We start from the raw sequence: 24,575 nt of genomic DNA, 5'->3' as shown, positions 1-24,575 counted from the left end.
AGCGGAGCACCTGTTTGGACGACACTTTCATAGATCGGACTTGTCTAGAAACCTCGTCAGGTGTTGTCAGAGAGAAAGAGGAAAAAGGAGGAGGAGAGAAGAGATGGCCAAAATGGGCCGAGAGAGGAAGAGGACATAGAGGACAGGATGTCCTGAGATTTAGCAGAGAAATGAGAGGCCAGAGCTGTACAGAGGGCATGGGAGGGAACAGAAGAGGTATAGACCACAACAGGATTGACCAGTTCCTTGCAGATTTTAAAGAGTTTGGCCGTGTTGTTCGAGGCCATGGAGACACATGCTTTATTGTGTGCTCTCTTCTTGATGAGTGTTATTGCTTTCACTGGCATTTTGCTGAAAACAGTCTAGGTATGTCTAAATGTGGCCTGGCATTCTGTACTATAATGTTATTACGTGTTTACACTGGTCTACATTGTGCAGCCAGTTGGAAGCATTAATGTTCCTGTGCACTGTTGGTGACTTGAATGTATTGGATTGTGTTACCCTACAAAACAATTGCAAACACTCTGGCTTTATAGCCAATTTATCTCAGAAAGTGTGCTGTATATTGCATTAAAACACTTATTTATATCTTTTTCCTAGTGCAGTGTGCGGCATACCCCTTCAGCAGCACGTTCATGCGTATTGTGCAAGCGTGACAGTCTAGGCCGGCCCAGAGTGTGGCGCAACCCGTGATTTGTTGCCGAGTTGGGGGGCCCCCTCAGCATGGCTCGCAGGGGGGCCCCCACATTTTGTGTTACGCCACTGCTCCCCGTGTGATGTTTGTATGCTCGTAATCTGGTTCGGTTGCTTATCCTGTTTGAGCAGATTGGACAGTGTCCTCCCAGCTTTATTCCCCTCCCCGTATCTGCAAGCCAGTACCGGTGCCGCCATGTAGCATATTTCTCTAGTGGCCAAATTACCAAATTCTTGGAGACGTGCCTGAATTTCAGCCAATATTGCCTTGTCTTGTGTGCGAGTGTAAGTTTCTTCTAGTTCCCCCAGTTTACGTTCAGTTTCAGTTAGCTCAGCTCACACGCCTTTTAGGAGGCCTGCGGACTTAGATATTAAAGTTCCCCTGGTCCAAACCTTAAAGGATTCCCAGACAGTGAAGTACCTATCAACTTAAAGGATTCCCAGACAGTGAAGTACCTATCAACTGACCCCATAAAAAGATGGAGAATGCCAGGAGGAATGTTCGGCGACCCAGGGGTGGTGGAGGAACTACACATAGACATTTTTTACTAAAAAACTCTGCAATTTCTATGTGTAGTTCCTCCACCAATTGCAGAGTTTTTTACTAGAAAATTCTGCAATTTCTATGTGTAGTTCCTCCACCACCCCGGGGTCACCCAACATTCCTCCTGGCATTCTCCATCTTTTTACAGGCTTAGGGGCATCGCGAAGCTACACCTCCAACAACACAGGGGAAGGATCGGACAGTGTGCGGGGTAATATCTCACATGTCTTCAGTGCAGTAGCCACAGCAGGGGAAACAAACCAATAGTCGATTCTAGACTCAGAGTCATGAACCGAGGAGTAACACGTGTATCCCCTACTGTCCGGGTGCACCACATGCCAGGCGTCCACCAGTGAAAGCTGTGGTACAATGTGCGTCAGGGTGAGGACTATTTTATTTGGTGCCCTGATGGTAGTCCTGGATTTATCAAGTCTGGGGTCCAGGGCCACATTGAAATCCCCTCCTCAGATTATAGTGGTCACATTAATCGAAGCAATTCATTGATACATATTCGTGTAAAAGGCAGGGTCATCAACATTAGGCCCATATGTGTTAATTAGCAATAGTTGTTGGCCAGCGATCTCACCCCACACCAGAACATATCTGCCGAGTTGGTCAACTTTTTGGCCTTCTACTTTGAACCCCACACTTGGATGAATAAGGGTGATGACCCCTCTGGACTGGGATGAATAGTTAGTATAGAACCTTAATTTGCCCCATTTGGGCAGTATGTGTAAATTGCTCAGATCCATTGCGTTTCTTGCAACATTAGGATCTGGGGGCCTTTCCTGGTGATATAATTGCCCACTTTTTTAGTCTTTATCTGGTTATTCAGTCCCCTGACATTCCACAACAGTAGCTTTACCTTCAACCCGTCACCAATGCTTCATAGGGAAATGTTCCGATGATGCCTCGTCTCTTAGTGATATAGTGCTTGTATAGCATGGGTAGCCCCAGCATCTGTGCAACGACTGTTTTAACCATTAACAAACATTCTGCCTCCTTCATCCTCCCCCCGGGACAAGGCTCCTTACCATGGTACCCAGTCGCCGTTTCGCACCATAAGTCTATATAACAACAACAAGATACTTCATACCCTCTTCCCACCCACCCTCCCTCATCATCACCCCCAACTTGACGATGTTCCCACATTAACTTGTGGAATATTCCAGGGTTAGCCATGTTGCTCCACATGACCGCCAACCTGGGTTCTCCCCACTCCACCTAACATGGATCATGGGGCCGCTTTCGATTGCTAGTTCACCCTAGTTCCGGACAATAAAGGATATGCTAGTCCAAACATAGCTTCACCAAGCATGCGTCATTAATCCGCTGGACGGGGTCTGTTGTTCTGCGCCGGTGTGCCCCCTCTAGGAGGAAGGGGTATAGAAGTTTCTATATAAGCTGTGGCTTCAGCCGGAGTTTCAAAGAAGTGCGCTCTTTCTGCATGTTGAATCCTAATTTTGGCGGGGAATATCAAAGCGTATGTAATCTGGCGTGCCTTCAAGAGTTTCTTAACTGGTTCATAGGATTGTCTACTTGCCTGGACCCCGGCAGAGAAGTCTGGGTATATGTGTATTTGGTTTTCCTCATACTGCAATGTTCCAGCCTCTCTTGCCAGACGTAGGATTGTGTCTCTGTCTCTGTAATTGAGGAGACGAGCAATTATCGTGCGTGGTGGTGTACCTGGCTTGGGTACTGGAGCCAGCACACGGTGTGCTCTCTCGACCAGGAAGTGTTCAGAGAATGAGTCAGGCCCAAACAAGGATCTGAGCAGTGTTTCCAGTTGCTTCTCCATTTGACCTTTCCCAGAGGATTCCGCTACACCAACCACTCGAATGTTGTTTCTCCTTGATCTCGATTCGAGGTCTTCACATTTATTTTGTAGCTTGCACATTGTTTCTTTAACCCTTTAAGTGCCATGGGTATTTCTCCCCAGTGCCAGGGCCTTTTTTGGTGATTTCGGTATGTGGCCATTCAATGGCTTGTAACCTTTTTATTACATGAGATATCTCGGCCAAATTTGGCTCCTTTTTTCCCACATGTAGGCGGTCATAACGCCACCCAGGAATCCTAGGTTGCTGTAGGGGGGTTAGAGAAAATAAGCAAAACATGCCAATAAAATTATGTACAAAGAAGCCTGTGGTTTTTTCCTTGTAAGAACTAGGAACAAATGGTTTGCTGTGCTGAGTTCCCCAATTTCCTGGCTTTCAAGAACAGGTTGAGTGGAAATGGAAAAAAATTATTTTGATGTGGTTATCAACCGTTTTGTGAGAGGTAGGCGATTTCGGACATTTTTACCAATTGGACATGCATGGACGGAAGAAAAGGGTAGGAAAGCCGAATTGGAGGACAGAAAGGCATATATTTCTGAAAAGTAGACAAAATTGCAAGTTTAGGAAGGGGTGATTTGCGTAGGTCAGGCATCAACTAGGTAGGGGAAACTGCCATAGACTGGGGGAAAACTGGGAAAATGACCAAAAAAAAGGTATGTGTTGGATATGGTTGGCTTGGTACGGCAATGGCTTCTATGAATTTTGAGAAAAGCAATGCTCAGCTCCATTCCCCCGACTCTTGCAGTTAGGAGAGCACACATTTTTTGTAGTGTTTTACAAAACAAGCAATACCACAAGCCAAACACTGAGCCATGGTACACAGGAGTTTTACGCTCACAGCCTGAACAGACGCACTTAGCATGTGAAAACCGGGAAAACCAATGTGGTGAGGAATGGCAAGCATACATTTTTTGAAAGAGCACAGGCAGAACTTTTCAAGGGTAGGTGACTTGTGCAGGTTACAAAAGTGTATGGTGCTTAAAGCAGCGACTAAATGTGGGTCACATTTGGGAAATGAAAGGGTTGTGTGACAAAGGCCACCAGCAAATGGGTCAAAACGTTATGAAAACCACACAAACACAACACATGGCCTATCCTCCCATGTTTCCATAGCTGTCCCGATGAAAACGGTACCTCACATGTGTGGGTGCACCTTCCTGACGCCAAGGGAAAGCCTAAAACACAAGAAACCCCAAGTCTGTTTTCCCCCGACCGGCACAACATACAGATATGGGCCTCGGGTGTCCCAGCCACCAGGGAAAACAGGGAACCCCATGCATTTCCGAAAAGAGGACACCTGTGGGAATCCACAGAGGTATGATATGCCCAAATCGCCCCAGAATGTATTACCCAGACACCCCCGCAAAGTCTGAAATGTGGGGGAAAAAATGTATTTTCCGCACATTTCGCTCGGCTCACCCATCGAAACACACCCCCAACAGCACATGGCCTACTGTCCCGCGTTCCCACAGGTATCCCGATGAAAACGGTACCTCACATGTGTGGGTGCACCTACCTGGCCGTCAAGGGCAAAGCCTAAAACACAAGTAACCCCAAGTCTGTTTTCTGACTGGAATTTGAGACGCTCTGCCGACCGGAACAACATACAGATATGGGCCTAGGGTGTCCAAGCCACCGGGGAAAACAGGGAACCCCAAGCATTTCTGAAAAGAGGACACCCGTGGGAATCCACAGAGGTATGATATGCCCAAATTGCCCGAGAATGTATTACCCAGACACCCCGCAAAGTCCGAAATGTGGGAAAAAAAACACATTTTCCGCACATTTCGCTCAGCTCACCCATCGAAACACACCCCAACAACACATGGCCTACCGTCCCGCTTTCCCACACATGTCCCGATGAAAACGGGACCTCACATGTGTGGGTGCACCTACCTGGCCGCCAAGGGGAAAGCCTAAAACACAAGTAACCCCAAGTCTGTTTTCTGATCGGAATTTGAGACGCTCTGCCGACCGGCGCAACATACAGATATGGGCCTCGGGTGTCCAAGCTCACCCATCGAAACACACCCCAACAACACATGGCCTACCGTCCCGCTTTCCCACACATGTCCCAATGAAAACGGTACCTCACATGTGTGGGTGCACCTACCTGGCCGCCAAGGGGAAAGCCTAAAACACAAGTAACCCCAAGTATGTTTTCTGATCGGAATTTGAGACGCTCTGCCGACCGGCGCAACATACAGATATGGGCCTCGGGTGTCCAAGCCACCAGAGAAAACAGGGAACCCCATGCATTTCCGAAAAGAGGACACCCATGGGAATCCACAGAGGTATGATATGCCCAAATCGCCCCAGAATTTATTACCCAGACACCCCCGCAAAATCCAAAATGTGGGGAAAAAAACACATTTTCTGCACATTTCGCTCGGCTCACCCATCGAAACACACCCCCAACAACACATGGCCTACCATCCCATGTTCCCACAGGTGTCCGGATGAAAACGGTACCTCACATGTGTGGGTGCACCTACCTAGGCGCGAAGGAATAAGGCTAAATCACTGCTATCCCCCCCCAAAGCATTTGGGGAGACAACCTACAGATTTAGGCCTGGGGTGTTGCAGCCACCAAGAAAAACAGGGAACCCCATGTATTTCCGAAAAGAAGACACCCGTGGGAATCCGCAGAGGTATGATTTGTGCAAACCGCCCCAGAATTTATTACCCAGACACCCCCGCAAAGTCCGAAATGTGGGATAAAAAATGCATTTTCTGCACATTTCGCTCGGCTCACCCATCGAAACACGCTCCCAACAGCACATGGCCTACCGTCCCGCGTTCTCACAGGTGTCCCGATGAAAACGGTAACTCACATGTGCGGGTGCACCTACCTGGGCCCAAAAGAATAAGGTTAAACCACTGCTATCCCCCCAAATGGTTTGGAGAGCCAACCTACAGTTTTAGGCCTGGGGTGTTGCAGCCACCAAGAAAAACAGGGACCCCCATGCATTTCCGAAAAGAAGACACCCGGGGGAATCCGCAGAGGTATGATTTGCGCACATCGCCCCAGAATTTATTACCCAGATACCCCCGCAAAATCCGAAATGTGGGAAAAAAACGCATTTTCCGCACATTTTACTCGTCTTACCCATCAAAACATGCCCTCAACAGCATATGGCCTACCGTCCCGCGTTCCCACAGGTGTCCCGATGAAAACGGTACCTCACATGTGTGGGTGCACCTACCTGGCCGCCAACGGGAAAGCCTAAAACACAAGTAACCCCAAGTCTGTTTTCTGACCGGAATTTGAGACGCTCTGCCGACCGGCACAACATACAGATATGGGCCTCGGTGTCCAAGCCACCGGGGAAAACAGGGAACCCCATGCATTTTCGAAAAGAGAACACCTGTGAAAATCCGCAGAGGTATGATTTGCGCACATCGCACCAGAATTTATTACTCAGACACCCCCGCAAAGTCCGAAATGTGGGAAAAAAAACGCATTTTCCGCACATGTCGCTCGGCTCATCCACCGAAACACGCCCCCAACAACATATGGCCTACCGTGCCGCATTCCCACAGGTGTCCCGATGAAAACGGTACCTCACATGTGTGGGTGCACGTACCTGGGCGCGAAGGAATAAGGCTAAACTACTGCTATCCCCCCAAAGCATTTGGGGAGGCAACCTAAAGATTTAGGCCAGGGGTGTTGCAGCAACCAAGAAAAAAAGGGACCCCCATGCATTTCCTAAAAGAAGACACCCGTGGGAATCCACAGAGGTATGATTTGTGCAAATCGCCCCAGAATTTATTACACAGACACCCCCGCAAAATCCGAAAAGTGGGATAAAAAATGCATTTTCTGCACATTTCGCTCGGCTCACCCATCGAAACATGCTCCCAATAGCACATGGCCTACTGTCCCGCGTTCTCACAGGTGTCCCGATTAAAACGGTACCTCACATATGTGGGTGCACCTACCTGGGCCCGAAAGAATAAGGCTAAACCACTGCTATCCCCCCAAAGGGTTTGGGGAGCCAACCTACAGATTTAGGCCTGGGGTGTTGCAGCCACCAAGAAAAACAGGGACCCCCATGCATTTCTGAAAAGAAGAAAACCCGTGGAAATCTGCAGCGGTATGATTTGCGCAAATCGCCCCTGAATTTATTACCCAGACACCCCTGCAAAGTCCGAAATGTGGGAAAATAAACGCATTTTCCGCACATTTTGCTCAGCTCACCCATCGAAACACACCCCCAACAACACATGGCCTACCGTCCCGCGTTTCCACAGGTGTCCCGATGAAAACGGTACCTCACATGTGTGGGTGCACCTACCTGGCCGCCAAGGGGAAAGCCTAAAACACAAGTAACCCCAAGTCTGTTTTCTGACCGGAATTTGAGATGCTCTGCCGACCGGCACAACATACAGATATGGGCCTCGGGTGTCAAAGCCACCAGGGAAAACAGGGAACCCCATGCATTTCCAAAAAGAGAACACCCATGGGAATCCACAGAGGTATGATATGCCCAAATCACCCCAGAATGTATTACCCAGACATCCCTGCAAAGTCCGAAATGTGGGAAAAAAAACGCATTTTCTGCACATGTCGCTCGGCTCACCCATCGAAACATGCACCCAACAACACATGGCCTACCGCCCGCGTTCCCATAGTTGTTCCGATGAAAACGGTACCTCACATGTGTGGGTGCACCTACCTGGGCCCGAAGGAATAAAGCTAAACCACTGCTATCCCCCCCAAAGGGTTTGGGGAGCCAACCCACAGATTTAGGCCTGGGGGTGTTGCAGCCACCAAGAAAAACAGGCACCCCCATGCATTTCCGAAAAGAAGACACCTGTGGGAATCCGCAGAGGTATGATTTGCGCAAATCACCCCAGAATTTATTACCCAGACACCCCTGCAAAGTCTGAAATGTGGGAAAATAAACTCATTTTCCGCAAATTTTGCTCGGCTCACCCATCGAAACATGCCCCCAACAGCGCAGGGCCTACCGTCTCGCGTTTCCACAGGTGTTCCGATGAAAACGGTACCTCACATGTGTGAGTGAACCTACCTGGCCGCTAAGGGGAAAGCCTAAAACAAAAGTAACCCCAAGTCTGTTTTCTGACCGGAATTTGAGATGCTCTGCCGACCGGCACAACATACAGATATGGGCCTCGGGTGTCCAAGCCACCGGGGAAAACAGGGAACCCCATGCATTTCCAAAAAGAGAACACCCATGGGAATCCACAGAGGTATGATATGCCCAAATCACCCCAGAATGTATTACCCAGACATCCCTGCAAAGTCCGAAATGTGGGAAAAAAAACGCATTTTCTGCACATGTCGCTCGGCTCACCCATCGAAACATGCACCCAACAACACATGGCCTACCGCCCGCGTTCCCATAGTTGTTCCGATGAAAACGGTACCTCACATGTGTGGGTGCACCTACCTGGGCCCGAAGGAATAAAGCTAAACCACTGCTATCCCCCCCAAAGGGTTTGGGGAGCCAACCTACAGATTTAGGCCTGGGGGTGTTGCAGCCACCAAGAAAAACAGGCACCCCCATGCATTTCCGAAAAGAAGACACCTGTGGGAATCCGCAGAGGTATGATTTGCGCAAATCACCCCAGAATTTATTACCCAGACACCCCTGCAAAGTCTGAAATGTGGGAAAATAAACTCATTTTCCGCAAATTTTGCTCGGCTCACCCATCGAAACATGCCCCCAACAGCGCAGGGCCTACCGTCTCGCGTTTCCACAGGTGTTCCGATGAAAACGGTACCTCACATGTGTGAGTGAACCTACCTGGCCGCTAAGGGGAAAGCCTAAAACAAAAGTAACCCCAAGTCTGTTTTCTGACCGGAATTTGAGATGCTCTGCCGACCGGCACAACATACAGATATGGGCCTCGGGTGTCCAAGCCACCAGGGAAAACAGGGAACCCCATGCATTTCCGAAAAGAGGACAAGCGTGGGAATCCACAGAGGTATGATTTGCGCACATCGCCCCAGAATTTATTACCCAGAAACCCCCACAAAGTCCGAAATGTGGGGAAAAAAACGCATTTTCCGCACATGTCGCTCGTCTCACCCATCCAAACACGCCCCCAACAACACATGGCCTACCGTCCCACATTCCCACAGGTGTCCCGATGAAAACGGTACCTCACATGTGTGAGTGCACCTATCTGGGCACGAAGGAATAAGGCTAAACCACTGCTATCCCCCCCAAAGGTTTTGGGGAGGCAACCTACAGATTTAGGCCTAGGGTGTTGCAGCCACCAAGAAAAACAGGGACCCCCATGCATTTCCGAAAAGAAGACACCCGTGGGAATCCGCAGAGGTATGATTTGCGCAAATCGCCCCAGAATGTATTACCCAGACACCCCTGCAAAATCCGAAATGTGGGAAAATGAATGCATTTTCCGCACATTTTGCTCGGCTCTCCCATCGAAACACGCCCCCAACAGCACATGGCCTACCGTTGCACGTTCTCACAGGTGTCCTGATGAAAACGGTACCTCACATGTGTGGGTGCACCTACCTGGCCGCCAAGGGAAAGCCTAAAACACAAGTAACCCCAAGTCTGTTTTCTGACCGGAATTTGAGACGCTCTGCCGACCGGCACAACATACAGATATGGGCCTCTGGTGTCCTGGCCACCGGGGAAAACAGGGAACCCCAGGCATTTCTGAAAAGAGGACACCCGTAGGAATCCACAGAGGTATGATTTGCGCACATCACCCCAGAATTTATTACCCAGACACCCCCGCATAGTCCGAAATGTGAGGGAAAAAAACGCATTTTTCACACATTTCGCTCGGCTCACCCATCGAAACACGCCCCCAACAACACATGGCCTACCATCCCGCCTTCCCACAGATGTCCCGATGAAAACAGAACCTCACATGTGTGGGTGCACCTACCTGGCCGCCAAGGGGAAAGCCTAAAACACAAGTAACCCCAAGTCTGTTTTCTGAACGGAATTTGAGACGCTCTGCCGACCGGCACAACATACAGATATGGGCCTCGGGTGTCCAAGACACCGGGGAAAACAGGTCACCCCATACATTTCTGAAAAGAGGACACCTTTGGGAATCCGCAGAGGTATGATTTGCGCACATCGCCCCAGAATTTATTACCCAGACACCCCCACAAAGTCCGAAATGTGGGAAAAAAACGCATTTTCCGCACATGTCGCTCATCTCACCCATCCAAACACGCCCCCAACAACACATGGCCTACCGTCCCGCGTTCCCACAGGTGTCCCGATAAAAACGGTACCTCACATGTGTGAGTGCACCTATCTGGGCGCGAAGGAATAAGGCTAAACCACTGGTTTCCCCCCAAAGGTTTTGGGGAGGCAACCTACAGATTTAGGCCTAGGGTGTTGCAGCCACCAAGAAAAACAGGGACCCCCATGCATTTCCGAAAAGAAGACACCCGTGGGAATCCGCAGAGGTATGATTTGCGCAAATCGCCCCAGAATGTATTACCCAGACACCCCTGCAAAATCCGAAATGTGGGAAAATGAATGCATTTTCCGCACATTTTGCTCGGCTCACCCATCGAAACACGCCCCCAACAGCAAATGGCCTACCGTTGCACGTTCCCACAGGTGTCCTGATGAAAACGGTACCTCACATGTGTGGGTGCACCTACCTGGCCGCCAAGGGGAAAGCCTAAAACACAAGTAACCCCAAGTCTGTTTTCTGACCGGAATTTGAGACGCTCTGCCGACCGGCACAACATACAGATATGGGCATCTGGTGTCCTGGGCACCAGGGAAAACAGGGAACCCCATGCATTTCCGAAAAGAGGACACCCGTAGGAATCCACAGAGGTATGATTTGAGCACATCACCCCAGAATTTATTACCCAGACACCCCCGCATAGTCCGAAATGTGAGGGAAAAAAACGCATTTTTCGCACATTTCGCTCGGCTCACCCATCGAAACACGCCCCCAACAACACATGGCCTACCGTCCCGCCTTCCCACAGGTGTCCCGATGAAAACAGAACCTCACATGTGTGGGTGCACCTACCTGGCCGCCAAGGGGAAAGCCTAAAACACAAGTAACCCCAAGTCTGTTTTCTGAACGGAATTTGAGACGCTCTGCCGACCGGCACAACATACAGATATGGGCCTCGGGTGTCCAAGCCACCGGGGAAAACAGGGAACCCCATGCATTTCTGAAAAGAGGACACCTTTGGGAATCCGCAGAGGTATGATTTGCGCACATCGCCCCAGAATTTATTACCCAGACACCCCCTTAAAGTCCGAAATGTGGGAAAAAAAATGCATTTTCCGCATATGTCGCTCGGCCACCCATCGAAACACTTCCCCAACAACACATGGCCTACTGTCCCGCGTTCCCATAGGTGTCCCGATGAAAACGGTACTTCACATGTGTGGGTGCACCTACCTGGGCGCGAAGGAATAAGGCTAAACCACTGCTATCCCCCCCAAAGGGTTTGGGGAGGCAACCTATAGATTTAGGCCTGGGGTGTTGCAGCCACCAAGAAAAACAGGGACCCCCATGCATTTCCGAAAAGAAGACATCCGTGGGAATCCGCAGAGGTATGATTTGCACAAATCTCCCCAGAATTTATTAACCAGACACCCCTGCAAAGTCTGAAATGTGTGGAAAAAAACGCATTTTCCGCACATTTTTCTCGGGTCACCCATCAAAACACGCCCCCAACAACACATGGCCTACAGTCCCTCATTTCCACAGATCTCCCGATGAAAACGTTACCTCACATATGTGGGTGCACCTACCTGGCTGCCAAGGTGAAAGCCTAAAACACAAGTACCCCCAAGTCTGTTTTCTGACTGGAATTTGAGACGCTCTGCCGACCGGCGCAACATACAGATATGGGCCTCGGGTGTCCAAACCACCAGGGAAAACAGGGAACCCCATACATTTCCGAAAAGAGGACCCCCGTGGGAATCCGCAGAGGTATGATATGCCCAAATCGCCCCAGAATTGATTACCCAGACACCCCCGCAAAGTCCGAAATGTTGGGAAAAAATGCATTTTCCGCACATTTCGCTCGGCTCACCCATCGAAACACGCCCCCAACAACACATGGCCTACCATCCCGTGTTCCCACAGTTGTCCCGATGAAAACGGTACCTCACATGTGTGGGTGCACCTACCTGGGTGCAAAGGAATAAGGCTAAACCACTGCTATCCCCCCCAAAGGGTTTGGGGAGCCAACCTACAGATTTATGCCTGGGGTGTTGCAGCCACCAAGAAAAACAGGGACCCCCATGCATTTCCGAAAAGAAGACACCCGTGGGAATCTGCAGAGGTATTATTTGCGCAAATCGCCCCAGAATTTATTACCCAGACACCCCTGCAAAGTCTGAAATGTGGGAAAATAAACGCATTTTCCGCACATTTTGCTCGGCTCACCCATCGAAACACGCCCCCAACAGCACATGGCCTACTGTCCCACGTTCCCACAGGTGTCCCGATGAAAACGGTACCTCACATGTGTGGGTGCACCTACCTGGCCGCTAAGGGGAAAGCCTAAAACAAAAGTAACCCCAAGTCTGTTTTCTGACCGGAATTTGAGATGCTCTGCCAACCGGCACAACATACAGATATGGGCCTCGGGTGTCCAAGCCACCAGGGAAAACAGGGAACCCCATGCATTTCCGAAAAGAGGACAAGCATGGGAATCCACAGAGGTATGATTTGCGCACATCGCCCCAGAATTTATTACCCAGAAACCCCCACAAAGTCCGAAATGTGGGAAAAATAAACGCATTTTCCGCACATGTCGCTCGTCTCACTCATCCAAACACGCCCCCAATAACACATGGCCTACCGTCCCGCGTTCCCACAGGTGTCCCGATGAAAACGGTACCTCACATGTGTGAGTGCACCTATCTCGGCGCGAAGGAATAAGGCTAAACCACTGCTATCCCCCCCAAAGGTTTTGGGGAGGCAACCTACAGATTTAGGCCTAGGGTGTTGCAGCCACCAAGAAAAACAGGGACCCCCATGCATTTCTGAAAAGAAGACACCCGTGGGAATCCGCAGAGGTATGATTTGCGCAAATCGCCCCAGAATGTATTACCCAGACCCCCTGCAAAATCCGAAATGTGGGAAAATGAATGCATTTTCCGCACATTTTGCTCGGCTCACCCATCGAAACACGCCCCCAACAGCACATGGCCTACCGTTGCACGTTCCCACAGGTGTCCTGATGAAAACGGTACCTCACATGTGTGGGTGCACCTACCTGGCCGCCAAGGGGAAAGCCTAAAACACAAGTAACCCCAAGTCTGTTTTCTGACCGGAATTTGAGACGCTCTGCCAACCGGCACAACATACAGATATGGGCCTCTGGTGTCCTGGCCACCGGGGAAAACAGGGAACCCCATGCATTTCCGAAAAGAGGACACCCGTAGGAATCCACAGAGGTATGATTTGCGCACATCACCCCAGAATTTATTACCCAGACACCCCCGCATAGTCCGAAATGTGAGGGAAAAAAACACATTTTTCGCACATTTCGCTCGGCTCACCCATCGAAACACGCCCCCAACAACACATGGCCTACCGTCCCGCCTTCCCACAGGTGTCCCGATGAAAACAGAACCTCACATGTGTGGGTGCACCTACCTGGCCGCCAAGGGGAAAGCCTAAAACACAAGTAACCCCAAGTCTGTTTTCTGAACGGAATTTGAGACGCTCTGCCGACCGGCACAACATACAGATATGGGCCTCGGGTGTCCAAGCCACCGGGGAAAACAGGGAACTCCATGCATTTCTGAAAAGAGGACACCTTTGGGAATCCGCAGAGGTATGATTTGCGCACATCGCCCCAGAATTTATTACCCAGACACCCCCTTAAAGTCCGAAATGTGGGAAAAAAAATGCATTTTCCGCATATGTCGCTCGGCCACCCATCGAAACACTTCCCCAACAACACATGGCCTACTGTCCCGCGTTCCCATAGGTGTCCCGATGAAAACGGTACTTCACATGTGTGGGTGCACCTACCTGTGCGCGAAGGAATAAGGCTAAACCACTGCTATCCCCCCAAAGGGCTTGGGGAGGCAACCTATAGATTTAGGCCTGGGGTGTTGCAGCCACCAAGAAAAACAGGGACCCCCAAGCCTCGGGTGTCCAAGCTCACCCATCGAAACACACCCCAACAACACATGGCCTACCGTCCCGCTTTCCCACACATGTCCCAATGAAAACGGTACCTAACATGTGTGGGTGCACCTACCTGGCCGCCAAGGGGAAAGCCTAAAACACAAGTAACCCCAAGTCTGTTTTCTAACTGGAACTTGAGACGCTCTGCCGACCGGCGCAACATACAGATATGGGCCTCGGGTGTCCAAACCACCAGGGAAAACAGGGAACCCCATACATTTCCGAAAAGAGGACCCCCGTGGGAATCTGCAGAGGTATGATATGCCCAAATCGCCCCAGAATTGATTACCCAGACACCCCCGCAAAGTCCGAAATGTTGGGAAAAAATGCATTTTCCGCACATTTCGCTCGGCTCACCCATCGAAACACGCCCCCAACAACACATGGCCTACCATCCCGTGTTCCCACAGTTGTCCCGATGAAAACGGTACCTCACATGTGTGGGTGCACCTACCTGGGTGCAAAGGAATAAGGCTAAACCACTGCTATCCCCCCCAAAGGGTTTGGGGAGCCAACCTACAGATTTATGCCTGGGGTGTTGCAGCCACCAAGAAAAACAGGGACCCCCATGCATTTCCGAAAAGAAGACACCCGTGGGAATCTGCATAGGTATTATTTGCGCAAATCGCCCCAGAATTTATTACCCAGACACCCCTGCAAAGTCCGAAATGTGGGAAAATAAACGCATTTTCCGCACATTTTGCTCGGCTCACCCATCGAAACACGCCCCCAACAGCACATGGCCTACTGTCCCACGTTCCCACAGGTGTCCCGATGAAAACGGTACCTCACATGTGTGGGTGCACCTACCGGGGGCGCAAAAGGAAAAGGGTAACCCACTGGTAACCCCAAGCCTTTCGACACTGCCCATTTTGTTCATGTGGGCAACCTACAGATTTGGGCCTAGGGTATCAAAGCCACTGGGGAAAACAGGGAACCCCATGCATTTCCCAAAAGAGGACACCCGTGGGAATCCACGGAGGTCTGCCTTGCACACATTGCCCCAGTTTTTAATAGCCACAATCCCCGACAAAGTTTGATATTTGGTGGGGAAAAAACACAAGGTTCACTTTGTCTGGTGTTCTGGGTAATAAATTCTGGGCCGCTTTGCACAAGTCAGACCTCTGCGCATTCCCACGGGTGTCCTCTTTTGGGAAATGCATGGGGTTCCCTGTTTTCCTTGCTGGCTTCGACACCGTAGGCCCAAATCTGTAGGTTGGGGTTACCAGCGGGTTACCCTTTTCCTTATGCGCCCCCGGTAGGTGCACCCACACATGTGAGGTACCGTTTTCATCGGGACACCTGTGGAAACGCGGGACGGTAGGCCATCTGTTGTTGGCGACGTGTTTCGGTGAGTGGACACAGGGAAATGTCTCTGAAATTTGCTGGAAATGCAGACAATTCTCAGACATTTCGCTATGGCCACTCACCGAAACACACCGCCAACAACACGTGGCCTACCTTCCCGCGTCCCCACACGTGTCCCAATGAGAGGCAGACCTCTTGTGTGCAGGAGTCGTACCTGAGTGACAATGGGTACATATTTTGTATAGTAACTTCTCTGAAGTGCGCTTAGGAAACAGTAAAGTACTGGTAGTAAGCCATTTCACATGCACCTTTCCTCACACTTCCCATACATACCAGTCATAATGCAGATGGACACGCAAGGTGGGATTTAGCACAAGGAGAAACCTCCTTGTGTAGCACAAGAAGGATCGTCCTTGTGAGCAGTGATGCCACTACAAGGTACCCACCGGATCACTGGCCATTCGTATCCCTTTCGTGTCTACAGTCAGTTGGCATCCATTTCAGCAGTTGCACTTCTACCAAATCACTAGCACCAGAGCAAGTGTATCCACACATGAGCATATCTACAGACTTATACCACGTGGACATGTGCTTACAATGCAACTGTGTCTCTAGCAATATCTTAACTATCATTTGGCAGCAATTGTATAGCAACTGTGTCTGCATTCAAAATGTATGTGCCTGCAATCACATGTGGACACTGATAGCAAGTGCATACTGGCTCACTTGGCTACCCTGCCCTACAGGCGCTATCTTCCACACCAGCTTTGAGTATGCCCATAGCAACTATGGGCAAACATTCATATGTTCAACCGTACCCACACAAAACACCCACCCTGCAACATGACAATCATTTCTGCAGTGCTGGAAAAGTGCATTCACAGAAATTGTATCTGCATGTTCTTTGATTCTTTACCTAATTCACACACCTATCATATCCAATTAATTCCTACAGAAGACGTGTCACTTACACCACACATAACATTACTCGCAGTAAAACAATAAACAAGGCAGGATGTTACGAGGTACGCAAGACACCGCTGCCATATAGTTGGTGTCCAAGTACCACTTTCATGACACTTAGACCTCAAGGGAGGGAGCCAAAGTGGCGTGTATTATTTTGAAAAGACAACCCTTGAGTGGAGGGAACCTGAATGGTGTTCTGGTCTTCCACAACGCACCACTTGAGTAGAGGGAGCGGGACTGGCCTTTCTTTGCATGCCAAACCTTAGGTGGAAGGAGCCAGATTCGGGTTCCTTTCCAAAGTACGCCAGAAGCGGATGGGGCTTTCCAGACGTTTTTTTCTACGGCAATCCCGAACAGGAGCAAGCTGCACTAGCGTGCCTTGCCAAGACACCCCAAAGGGGAGTGACCCAGAGTGCTCCACCCTTCTTCTCCATGGCCCGCCTCAACTAGATGCGGTGGAGTGGCATTCCTTTCCAAGATGCACCTGCTTTGGAAGAAACAAGCATTGCGTTACTTTGCAAGGCACACCACGCGCAGAGGGAGATAGACTGCCTTTTCCTTATGAGGCAGCCCTGAAGTGAAAGGTACCGGGGGTGATGTCTCTTTCCCAGGCAGGCCTCAAGTGGAGGGGGCAGGACTAGCATTGTTTGCCTAAGCACGCCAAAGGGGAGTAAACCAGAGTGCTGTCCCCATCTAATCCAAGGCACACCTCAAGTGGAGGGAACTGGAGTGGCATTCCTTCCCAAGATGCGCCTGCTTTGGAAGGAACATGCATTGTGTTACTTTGCAAGGCACACCACGCACAGAGGGAGCTAGACTACCTTTTCCTTATGAGGCATACCTGAAGTGAAAGGTACCGGGGGTGATGTCTCTTTACCAGACAGGCCTTAAGTGGAGGGGGCAGGACTAGCATTGCTTGCCAAAGCACGCCAAAGGGGAATGACCTGCATGGCACAACTCAAGTAAGGGGCCCATAATGATTACTATTTCGCAGGCACGCCTCCAATGGAAGGAGCCTGATTAGCGTTCCTTTGCAAGTCACGCTTTGAGCTGAGGGATCTAGACTGATGTAAATTTCGTAGGCAGGCCTCAAGGGAAAGCTACGGCTGTGGTTGCCTTTCCAAGGCTCGTGAATGCACGCTAAATCAAGTGAAGTGAGTTGACATCCTGTTGCATTTTCATTGAAGGTACACCTCCAGGGCAGGGTGCAAGAGTGCCATTCCTTTATAAGACATGCACGATTTCAGTGGCTAAGGGTCCCTTTCAAGGAATGATGGGCATTTTCGGAAATCAGTCGATCTCCCAATATTTTTCCTTTGTATGATACAAAAGGAAACAAGGCTGAAAGCAGAGGGCAGGCTGGGAAGGGCATTGGGGACAGTACACCCGAGTATCCTTCCTCTTTCCTTGTTTTGCACACACCTTACATTTTCGGTAGGGTTGTGCCTTCGTGGCAGTGGCAGGAACGTAATCACCAAAGTGTCGCTCTTGCAATCTGGCCACATCTTCGACCTCTGGAAAGGAGGGAATTTGTACATGAACATTAGCCAGAGATTGAACAATTGCTAATTCCAAATCCAAAAAGGAGAGGTTGTTTTCTGGAGTAGCTGCACGGTACACCACATAAGCATTGTACGTTGCCATATGCACAATGTGTGTGGCTAACTTTTTGTACCAGAAACGCGACTTGCGTTCAGTGTGGTATGACTCAAGCACTTGGTCATTTTTGTCTACTACACCCATGTACTTGTTGTAATCCAGAATGCAATTGGGCTTCAACACTTGCTGAGTCTGCCTGCGCAGAGGGACAGCTGAAGTACTTTCATCATGAATAGTACTTAGCATGTACACGTCCCTTTTGTCGCAGAATTTCACTGCCAACAATTCATCCTGCCGCAATGCCATACATTGTCTCTTGGCCAACTTCTTACACACAAGTTGTCTGGGGAAGCCTTTGCGGTTACTGCGGATTGTACCGCATGCCAGTGTGCCCACATTGAACAATTCCTTGAACAGTGGAATTCCAGTGTAGAAATTGTCTACATACAAATGATGTCCCTTGTGGAGCCATGGTGTAAGAAGATCCCAAACTATCTTCTCACTTGTCCCTAAATGGGCTGGGCAGCCCGGAGGGTTTAGGGTAGAGTCTTTAACGTTGTAGACTCTCATGCTGCTGACATAGCCAGTGGTACTTTCACACAACATGTACATTTTAATCCCATATCGTGATCTCTTGCTAGGAATATATTGCCTGAACACTAGGCGACCTTTGAACAACACCAACGATTCATCAATGGATATGTTCTGGCTAGGAACATACACCTCTGCAAATCAGTGAGTGAAGTGGTCCAGAAATGGCTTCAGTTTGAAGAGCCTATCAAAGTTTGGGTACGTTCTGGGTAATGCTGCCGCGTTGTCATTGAAGTGCAACATACGGTGCAGTGCTTGAAAGCGATTTCTGCTCATTGTAGCTGAAAAAAACGGGCAAGAAAGTGGTGCTAAAGTAGACCAGTATATAGCGACAGACGGCTTGTGTCCAATTCCCATGAGCAAATGAGACCCCAAAACTGTCTCGTTTCAACATCGTTTGTGGGTACCCATGCTTGTGCTCTGGAGTGGGTGTTAGGGAGAATTCTCTGTTTAGGCTGAATTTCCCAGTGGGACCCCTTGACCTCATGAACTGTGCAGCGTATAAATTGGTTTGCTGAACCACATCTGCAATGAACCCATCATCAACAAAAAGGTTGAAAAAATCAATAGGCTGAAACCCTTCTGTATTCACTGTGCACCCTGATATACCAGTGAAAGGGGGCACAACAGGCTGAGCCATTGCTGGAGGCACCCAGAGCGACTCTTGAGCCATGTCAGGAATTGCCACATTACGTGGCCGTCTTGCAAGTCCCCTCCCCTTACAGGTCCCCGCGTGTGGGAAGTGTGCGAAAAGGTGGACGCACTCTTCCTTCCTCTTCGTCATCAGATGATGACGATGATGAGTGGGAGGACGGACTTTCGTCAATGGCCATCTCACTTCCCCAATCATTTGCCTCCTGCCCCTCAGAAGCACTATCTGTTTCAAAATGCATGCCACATCTGTGCCTTGCTCTGAGCCAGACTCCATCACTACAGCTAATGCCTCCGCACCAGACATTGATCGCAGAGAAGCCATGAATACCTTCGCTGTGGAACCCTTCACTGCCCAAAGACCAGATGAAGACTGAAACAATAAGTATGTGTGCTTCGCAAAGTATGGAATGTAGCAGAGTAAGTGGTATTCAGTGCCACAAAGCTACTCCACACAAGTACACCAAAAGGTCCAGACTTTGCTCACAAACTGTAGCAGCCCTCTGCAATATGACATACTCCCTGCACGCTACACTAAAGGGAGTACTACTTTGCAAACACTCACGTGAAATGCTAAGGACCAGCTGACTGCTTTCCTACAAGTGGGTAGACAGCTACAACACACATGCACCTAAAAGAAAGATAACAAAACATCTATGGACGATGTCCTCTTCCGCTAAACTTTGCAGAAATACAAGCATGGGGACGAGGATTTCAGCCACACTACCTATTCAGAAACAGCCAACATGCTTTGCACCATGCCCTCCTCCATGGGATGCTGGTGGATGGGAAATCGAGGTGAGAAGCAACCATGCAACGTATTAGTGATTGGGTGAGTTGAAAAGCCATAGGCAATGAAGAAGCAGAAAGGGAAGATAACTAAAGTATACGGCAGCCCCTTCCAGGCAACTGCTGGCACACTTTTGACAAAAACACCTGCTCATTCACTCATTCACATAGGGGTGTCTGTTGTAAGGCGAAAGGTCACAAGGACGAAATTAATGCAAGGCCAAGCAAATTGATTTAGGCTGATGCAAGCGGTGATGGGTAGCTTAGAAATAAGCAGCACAGACATACTGAATGCATTGACATGCCATGAACGCAGACAATTGCTAGGAAGTGGGAGTCTCACTGCCAACATACTTACTACCATTTTTATTCACATTTCACATATTCCAGTACGTCCATCAGTTACTGGGCAACCCCCCATAGAATAGCGTCTGGGCAAAATCCATTATGTCTCCAATGAACAGCTCCATGCCTGTTTTGTAAAGGTGCACCCCATCTCTGTGAAACATCACAGTACCTTTGATAATGCCATGGTGAATGGTCCGTATTCTCTTGTTGCCCTCTGTCAGTCTAGTGAACTCGCTATTCAGTTTCCACACAGAGCGGTTGATGGCCCTTGTTTTCCCTTGAGTTCTCCAATCCATCATGGGAATCATTGGGACCAGGCCACCACAGTGTTTGGAAACCTCTGTGCAATACATTCAAGGTCCGTCATGAGCTGCTCCCGTACCCCCTTCCGTCCCACAAAGCAAAATAATTTCCTCCCAGGTGCACCACTATAAGGTCGGGGGGGGGGCCCTCTCCTTTTGCTTGGGCATCGTTGATGGCTCCTCTGAGCTGGTGAAGGCGCATCCCCCCGACCCCAAACCAATGCACTTCAAGGCCATCCGTTCCAGACCCAGATGTAGGTGGCCCTCGGAAAAGTCTGCAGCCCTTTGGATATAAGAGTGGCCGAAAATCCACACAACCCTCATCCTCACTAGGAAATGGAAACAGGAAAACCCCCATGATTATGGCTATACATACAGTTTACCAAATAACACAACGATTGCGTCAACACATGGCTCTTGTAACAATCCCAGATACATACTTCACCCACTCGAAACGCACCTCTCATTTCAGATCACAGTAGGTCGACACATAATTGCCACAATATTTTCAGGGGAAAGAGGTGAAGAAGATAGTATGTCACCTTGTGCCAATAACACAGTTGTGCTGGCACAATTGCAATCAGTGAAGGTTTCTACTCCTGTGGGCCACCAACTGCACTGAACGGTGTTAAGGTGACTCGCACATGCTACACCACTATACTTTGGCAGGGTGACTAGTCTGCCAGAGGATATGAAGTTCACAGGAACTGTGCTTTGTACGCTCTTTGAATTTAGGTACCCTGACAGAATGTACCACAATCACCACAAATGGACGCACCTTCAGACACTTTCATTGTGAGTGTTTCGGCCACAGCTCCAGGACCACTGCTGAACTTGGGGGTACTCAACTACCAAGGCAGAGAGGCGGGCAAGGGCACACACATCAACCACCACCACCCTACATCGCTTCCTGGTCAGCACTACAGCTTTCCCCTCCAGGAAGGGATGGGGACCATGCCCAGACACCCTGCCCCCAATGCTGAATTGGGGGGACAAAATATCCACCAGGGGGACTGACGCCCAAGACCAATGAGATCCCCGCACCCCCCAACGTCCTGCCCCTCTAGCTACCCTGCGTTACAGCTTTTCCCCCTGCAAAAGGATGGGGACCCTGGCAGGGCCCACTGGGCCCACTGCTGGAATTGGACCACAGAAATGGTGAACGTTGCAGTAAAATGAATGAGCTCTGTACCAAGTGTGCATAGCATGCTAAGAAAAAATGGCCATCTGCATAACTACTGGAAAAACAATTGAAAATTTGCTGCTACTTATGTCGGCCAAACCTTTCCTTCTGCAAAGCAGCCACCTTCCTTAATTCAAGGCACAACCATCACTGGCCCCCGAACCTCCCCACTTGCCTTTCCCACCCATATCACTGAAAATGCAGCCACATTTTCTTCCACCCCAGTAACCCTCCACCCCCCACATTACCAAGTAATATATGTTGTACTTACATAAGTCAGCGAAAGCTTGTCAGTAGCCGCAACTGCAAAGGAAACATAAAAAAATTACATTCAGTGCTTTGCCTACCAATAACACATCCAAACTATCTGGCAACTATCTGTACATTTTTCAGCTCCTTCCACCATATACATGACACTTCTCAGTCATCTATCACCATGGAAGCCCGGACTGCACAATGATAGGAAATTGGAATAGGACCAATGGGCATATGGCAACCCCCAGCACAAAAAAAAAAACATTACACAGATGGCTAAGTGGCAAAGTTCCCTCCCAGGGAAAAAGAACTGTTCAACTGGACTGGGGGGCATTTTGTGAGCTACCCCGGCAAGTGTGTTACTGGCCACCACAATACTTCCCCAGAGCACCCACTTCCCTTCACAACACCAACACTACAGGCCCAGTTCCCACCCATCCCAATAGCAGTGTGCCCTCCACCCACTATACAATGTTGCAATAACCAAATGTTCATACTTACATAACAAGGGAGATGCTTGAACTGCTCAAGACCTGTAAAGGGAAAAACAAAACATAAATTATCTGTGTCAGCCCACCCACATACCAAACCACCCATACTGCCCCCCCCCAATGCATTGGCTAGTATGTTTTGGCCACCCCGGCGCCAGATTAGCACACCAATGTGCCCCTCTGCGCCAAGGCAGGTATAGTAAACAAAGAACACAATTCAAAATGGCAGGCTGCCCTTTAGCGGGGGCGGAGGGGCCCCCTACACCGCTGTGGATTTTTCTAACATGAAGGGGGGTGCACCTCTCCACCCCCACCCCAATTGGAGGGGCGGCCCATCTCATGTAGCCCTCCCCAGGGGCAGATAAGGGGGGGGGCTGTCCTGCACTCCTCTCTGGGCTCAGGCGTCTTTTCCTAGGAGCAGATATCTGGTCCCAGGGAGGGCTGCATGACATGGCACCCACTCCATTTGTATGTCAACTCCCCATCCCATTAGAAAATTCCCCGACCCTTTGAGGTGCCCCACCGCCCCCCCCTAAAAGCAGTCCACCATTTTCACTTTTTTCCTTTGGTAACCCATCTCCCCTTGGTGTAGAGAGGCACATTGGTGTGCCAATCTGGCGCCAGGGTGCCCAAACCTTACTTCCCCACCCACTGGGGGGCCTGTGCCACCATGTTTGGGGGCCCTCTCCCCCCTCACCCCAAATAGGTGGCAGGGGCACCTCATGCAGGCCTCCCTGGGCCTCCTACAAACGGCTGTGTGAGGTACACCCCACCTCCATTTGGGGTTGGGGGGAGAGGGCCCCCAAAAATGGTAGGACAGGCCCCTCAATGCATGGGGCAGTAGGGTTTGGGCACCCTGGGGGCAGATTGGCACACTAATGTGGCCATCTGCGCCAAGCGAACTTGGGTAAACAAACAAAAAAAATACAAAATCGTAGGCTGCATTTTAGGGGGGGCTGAAGGCCATCCTAAATTGGCAGCAAATGTTGTACTGCAACGGGGGCGGCACTCCCCCCCACCCCAAATGGAGAGCCCCACCTCATGCAACCCTCCCTGGGGGCAGATCGGGGGGCCCCAACTCATGCATCCCTCCCTGGGGTCAAATGCCCCTTCCTAGGAGCAGATATAAGCCCCCAGGGAGGGTTGTATGAGGTTGGGCCCTCCATATGGGGTGAGGGGGGGTGAGGGCCACCCCCCGTTGCAGTACATCATTCGCTGCCAATTTAGGGTGCCCCTCAGCCCCCCCTAAAATGCAGCCTACGATTTTGTATTTTTTTTTTGTTTACCCAAGTTCGGTTGGCGCAGATGGCCACATTAGCGTGCCAATCTGCCCCCAGGGTGCCCAAACCCTACTGCCCCATCTATTGGGGGCCTGTCCGACCATTTGTGGTGGCGCTCTCCTCACCCACACCGAACGGAGGGGGGGCACATCATGCAGCCCTTCCTAGAAGGCTCAGGCAGGGCTGCATGAGGTGTCCCCCCCAGCCATTTGGGGTGGGGGGAGAGGGCCACCACAAAAGGTGGGGCAGGACCCCCAATAGATGGGGCAGTAGGGTTTGGGCACCCGGGGGGCAGATTGCCATACTAATGTGGCCATCTGCACCAAGTTGGGTAAACAAAAAAAATAATACAAATTCATAGGCTGCTTTTTAGGGGGGGCTGAGGGACACCCTAAATTGGCAGCGAATGGTGTACTGCAACGGGGGGTGGCCCTCACCCCCCACCCCAAATGGAGGGCCCCACCTCATGCAAGCCTCCCTGGGGGCAGATAGGGGGGCCCACCTCATGGATCCCTCCCTGGGTTCAGATGCCCCTTCCTAGGAGCAAATATCAGCCCCCAGGGAGGGTTGCATGAGGTGGGGCCCTACATTT

The sequence above is a fragment of the Ambystoma mexicanum genome, chromosome 3p (assembly GCF_040938575.1).
Source record: "Ambystoma mexicanum isolate Mex_15411 chromosome 3p, UKY_AmexF1_1, whole genome shotgun sequence".
Lineage (NCBI taxonomy): Eukaryota > Metazoa > Chordata > Amphibia > Caudata > Ambystomatidae > Ambystoma > Ambystoma mexicanum.
Note: the sequence above shows the minus strand (reverse complement) of the source record.